Source organism: Bufo bufo, chromosome 1 (assembly GCF_905171765.1).
Source record: "Bufo bufo chromosome 1, aBufBuf1.1, whole genome shotgun sequence".
Classification (NCBI taxonomy): Eukaryota; Metazoa; Chordata; class Amphibia; order Anura; family Bufonidae; genus Bufo; species Bufo bufo.
Genome location: NC_053389.1, coordinates 347,979,104 through 347,985,103, shown reverse-complemented (window position 1 = coordinate 347,985,103; position 6,000 = coordinate 347,979,104).

The following is a 6,000-nucleotide window of genomic DNA, read 5'->3' as shown; positions in this document are numbered from 1 at the left end:
CGTCTCCACACTACTCGGTGGTCTTGGGGTACCCCTGGCTCCGGAAGCATAATCCGACTTTCGATTGGAGATCGGCCGAGATCCTCTCGTGGTCACCGCAGTGTGGGGCTAGTTGCATCCATGGGTCTGTCAAGTTGCTGTGTACTTCCTCGGACTCTCTGTTGCCTCCTGAATACGAGGAGTACCGGGATGTATTCGATAAGGTGCGCGCGGTTGCCTTACCTCCGCACCGCCCATACGATTGTGCCATAGAGTTACAATCTGGTGCCGTTCCAGTACGTGAGGGAGGCGCTTTCACGCGGACACATTCGCAAATTCTCGTCCCCGGCAGGGGCTGGATTTTTCTTTGTGAAAAAGAAGGGCGGTGAGTTGAGGCCTTGCATCGATTACAGGGGTCTCAATCGCATCACGATCAAGAACGCTTACCCGATACCCTTGATTTCCGAGCTGTTCGATCGCCTTAAAGGGGCCACGGTCTTTACCAAACTCGACCTGAGGGCGGCATATAACCTGGTAAGGATCAAGGCGGGCGATGAGTGGAAGACCGCGTTTAACACCAGGACCGGTCATTATGAATCCTTGGTTATGCCCTTTGGGTTGTGCAATGCGCCCGCAGTCTTTCAGGAATTCATCAACGATGTTTTCCGTGACCTGTTGCAGCAGTGTGTGGTGGTCTATTTGGATGACATCTTGGTATATTCTGAATCCATGGAGGCCCACATTCTGGATGTCAGACGAGTGTTGCAACGGTTACGAGAGAACAAGCTGTTCGGTAAGCTTGAGAAATGCGAATTTCACCGATCCCAGGTAACCTTCTTAGGTTACATCATTTCCGCTGAGGGGTTCTCCATGGATCCTGAGAAGGTTTAGGCTGTCTTACAGTGGCCCCAGCCCAGTGGTCTTCGTTCCCTGCAGCGCTTTTTGGGCTTCGCCAATTATTATCGGAAGTTCATCAGGGACTTTTCCATGCTAGCCAAGCCTCTCACGGATCTGACCAGGAAGGGCAGTAATTCCCAGGTCTGGCCGCTCGAGGCCATCCGAGCTTTTAAGGCTCTAAAGTCCGCCTTTGTGTCGGCTCCGATTCTGTCGCATCCCAACCCTGGGTTGCCCTTTGTCCTCGAGGTGGACGCGTCTGAGACGGGAGTAGGCGCCCTTCTGTCTCAGCGTAGAACACCAGAGGGTCCTCTGCTTCCTTGTGGGTTTTACTCCCGGAAACTGTCTTCCGCGGAGTGCAACTATCAGATTGGTGACAGGGAGTTATTGGCCATCGTGCAGGCCCTTAAAGAATGGAGGCACTTGCTCGAGGGTTCGGTGGTTCCGGTCCTCATCCTGACGGACCACAAGAATCTGACCTACCTTTCTGAGGCCAAGAGATTGACACCACGTCAGGCCAGATGGGCTCTGTTCTTGTCACGTTTTAATTACGTGGTCTCCTACCTACCCGGTTCCAAGAACATCAGGGCGGATGCCTTATCACGGCAGTACTCCGAGCTGTCCAGGGAGGAGTCGATTCCGACTTCGGTCATACCTCCGAATCAGATCTTGGCCGCCATTCGCACCAGCCTGACCTCTCCCCTGGGTGAGCAGATTTTGGCGGCTCAATCTGGTGCTCCCTCTGGGAGACCCAACGGCAGATGTTTTGTGCCTGAGGAGTTGCGCACTCGGTTGTTGCGAACCTACCATAACTCCAAGACCGCGGGGCATCCTGGAAAGAATCAGCTGTCCTGGGCTGTTTCACGTCTGTTCTGGTGGCCTTCCCTACGTTCCGACATCGCCGCATATGTAGCGGCATGCTCCGTTTGTGCCCAGAGTAAGTCCCCTCGGCACCTTCCGTTGGGCCTTCTGCAACCCATAGCCACCGGGGAGCGCCCATGGTCACACCTGGGATGGATTTCATTGTGGACCTCCCTGCATCCCGAGGCCATACGGTCATTCTCATGATTGTGGATCGGTTTTCCAAAATGTGCCACTGTGTTCCTCTCAAGAAGTTACCCTCTGCACAAGAGTTGGCCACGATTTTTGCCAGGGAAGTCTTCCGGTTGCACGGTTTGCCCAAGGAGATTGTGTCGGATCGGGGGAGTCAGTTTGTGTCCAGGTTCTGGCGCGCCTTTTGCTCCCAGTTGGGGATTCATCTCTCCTTCTCCTCGGCCTACCACCCTCAGTCCAATGGGGCCGCAGAACGATCCAATCAGGCCTTGGAGCAATTCCTTCGTTGCTATGTCTCCGATCACCAAGACAATTGGGTTGACCTCCTGCCTTGGGCTGAGTTTGCCAGGAACACGGCGGTGAACTCTTCCTCTGGGACGTCTCCCTTCATGGCCAATTATGGGTTCCAACCTGCCGTGTTACCGGAGGTATTCTCTCCCCAGGATATTCCGGCTGTGGAGGATCACCTTTCCGTCCTACGTGCTTCTTGGGTACTGATCCAGAAGTCCCTTGAGGTCTCTGCGCAGCGCCAGAGACTCCAGGCTGATCGCAGACGAGCGCCTGCTCCTTCCTACCAGGTCGGAGACCGTGTATGGTTGTCCACCCGCAACCTCAACCTTCGAGTGCCTACTCCCAAGCTGGCGCCTCGCTTTGTTGGTCCCTTCCGAGTGCTTCGCAGGGTAAACCCGGTAGCCTATGCCCTTGCGCTTCCTCCTGGCATGCGGATCTCCAACGTGTTTCATGTCTCCCTGTTGAAGCCACTGGTGTGTAATCGTTTCACTTCCTCGGTTCCTCGGCCTCGTCCGGTCCAAGTGGGTAATCGGGAGGAGTATGAGGTGAGCAATATCCTGGACTCACGCCTGGTCCGCGGTCGGGTGCAGTTTTTGGTCCATTGGCGTGGTTATGGTCCAGAGGAGCGTTCCTGGGTTCCCTCCGCAGATGTCCATGCTCCTGCCTTGCTCCGAGCCTTCCACGCACGCTTCCCTCAGAAACCGTTCTTTACTCCGCGGAGGAGGGGCCCTTGAGGGGGAGGTACTGTCATGGTCTTACCTTCTTGCTGTTCTCCTTCGTTTGACATGTGCTGGCGGCCATCTTGGTTTCTGGGTTTCTTGTAGCCTCCCACCCTGCGGCTCCTCCTTCGCACTGGGAGGAGCTGGATGCCCAGCTCATATATATAGGAGGTCTGTGGCTTCAGTTCCTTGCTTGGTCCTCCTGTGTTCACATGCTTCTAGACTGCTGCTGCTTCTGGTTCCTGATCCTGGTTTCGTCCGACTACCCTGCTGGTTCCTGATCCTGGTTTCGTCCGACTACCCTGCTGGTTCCTGATCCTGGCTTCGTCTGACTACCCTGCTGGTTCCTGATCCTGGCTTCGTCTGACTACCCTTCTGGTTCCTGACCTCTGGCTTCGCAAAGACTCTGCTTCGGTTTCGCCGTCCGTTTGGACTTTTGCTTTACAGCTTTATTTTCAATAAAGCCTTCTTATTTTCACTTATCCCTTGTTGTACGTCTGGTTCATGGTTCCCTGACAAGGTGGTGCGGGAGAATCTCCTAGCTTAAGACATGCGGCAGAGCTCAGCAGTTAGGCGGCCATCCCTAAAGACGTCCAGGCCACGCCCTCCAAAACCCTCTTTTTATTTTTTCTAGTAATAAAGCAAGGGTTAACAGCCAAACACAACTCAATATTTATTACCCTGATTCTGTAGTTTGCAGAAACACCCCATATGTGGTCGTAAACTGCTGTACGGCCACATGGCATTGCGCAGAAGGAAAGGAATGCCATATGGTTTTTGGAAGGCAGATTTCACTGGAATAATTTTAAGCTGCCGTGTCACATTTGAAGACCCCCGATCCGTGCACCAGACAAAAAAAAAATAAACTCAATACCACGCAAAAAAAAAAAAAAAAAAAGCTGCTTGCATTCCGCATTTTATTAAACGTTCGGCCCATAATAGAACAGTCCTATCCTATTTTTTGGGGTGACAAGGTGACTAAAAAATGGTGAATCGCATGTTTTTTATTTATTTCTGTTACGGCGCTCACCGCATAGGAGATATTTTTTAATAATTTAATAGTTTGGACTATGTTTATTTATTGTTTATATATTTTATATGTGAAATTGGGAAAGGGGGGATTTAAACTTGATATTTTAGGGTTTGTGTTTTTTTTTTACTTACTATTAGCCCCCTTAGGGGCTGGAACCCTTGTCCTATTCACCCTTATAGAGCTCTATTAGGGTGAATAGGATCTTACACTCTCCCTGCTGCCCTGTGCATAGTACACACAGCAGCAGGGAGCTTACTATAACAGCCAGGGCTTTAGGAGCGTCCTGGCTGCCATGGTAACCGATCGGAGCCCAGCGATTACACTGCTGGGGCTTCGATCAGAACTGCCACTGAACCACCAATGACTTTAATACTGGGGTGTTGGGGGGCACTGCGCCACCAATGTTTATTATACTGGGGTGTTGGGGGGGGCGCACTGAGGGGTTAATTGCAGCGGATTGCAGCTCCCTCTCATAGAGGTCGGGTGCTGGCTATTTGATTCCGGCGCCTGCCTCCTGTATTTGTATTAACAGTTCAGTTATCTTCATTGGTGGCGCAGTGGTCACAGCCCCTCCCCTCCTCCTCCCATCTCTCTCCTTATTGGCGGCGGCAGCAGCACAGGAGGGAGGGAGAGACTCCTTCTCCACTGCGCTGCTGAGAAGAACATCGGTAGCGGGGCAGAGAACTATCATCTTCTGTGCCCCACCGCTGTATTCAACTGTAGAGCTGCTAGTCTAGTCGCAAATGGCGACAAGACAAAAATTTTGTAAATTCTAAGTCTGTAAATTCTAAATTTGTAAATTCTAAGTCTGTCATGGAACCATCGAGTCCCTGCCACAGCAGCGCAGGTGGATGAGGTGAGGGAGCGCAAACGTCCCATATGCCTCGGTCAGCGCTGACCGCGGCATATAAGGGGTTAATCCACCAGCATCAGCATTATCACTGGTGCTGGTGGATGCAGCAGGAATCCGACTGTCAGTAACAGCCGGATCTCTGCCGCTGATCGCGGCACCGCATGCGGGGGGGGAAGGAACGCAGGACGGGAATGCTCGTCCTGGGGCACTAAGTACCTGCCCTTTAGGACAAGCATTCTCGTCCTAGGTCCTTGATGTGTTAAACACAATTAAATCTTGGAAATACCTGGGTTACAATATTTGGAATAAAAGCTAGATGGCTACCGAGGGGATGTCATGTATCTAGACAAGGAAGTCCTCTGCTGGTTTTCCCGTCCGGAGTGTCCTAATTGCATCCAGATGTTTACTAGGAGGATCTACAGTCAGGTCCATAAATATTGGGACATTGACAAAATTTTAACATTTTTGGCTCTATACACCACCACAATGGATTTGAAATGAAACAAACAAGATGCGCTGTAACTGCAGACTGTCAGCTTTAATTTGGGGGTATTTACATCCAGATCAGGTGAACGGTGTAGGAATTACAACAGTTTGCATATGTGCCTCCCACTTGTTAAGGAACCAAAAGTAATGGGACAGAATAATAATCATAAATCAAACTTTCACTTTTTAATACTTGGTTGCAAATCCTTTGCAGTCAATTACAGCCTAAAGTCTGGAACGCATAGACATCACCAGACGCTGGGTTTCATCCCTGGTGATGCTCTGCCAGGCCTCTACTGCAACTGTCTTCAGTTTCTGCTTGTTCTTGGGGCATTTTCCCTGTAGTTTTGTCTTCAGCAAGTGAAATGCATGCTCAATCGGATTCAGGTCAGGAGATTGATTTGGCCATTGCATAACATTCCACTTCTTTCCCTTAAAAAACTCTTTGGTTGCTTTTGCAGTATGCTTTGGGTCATTGTCCATCTGCACTGTGAAGCGCCGTCCAATGAGTTCTGAAGCATTTGGCTGAATATGAGAAGATAATATTGCCCGAAACACTTCAGAATTCATCCTGCTGCTTTTGTCAGCAGTCACATCATCAATAAATACAAGAGAACCAGTTCCATTGGCAGCCATACATGCCCACGCCATGACACTACCACCACCATGCTTTACTGATGAGGTGGCATGCT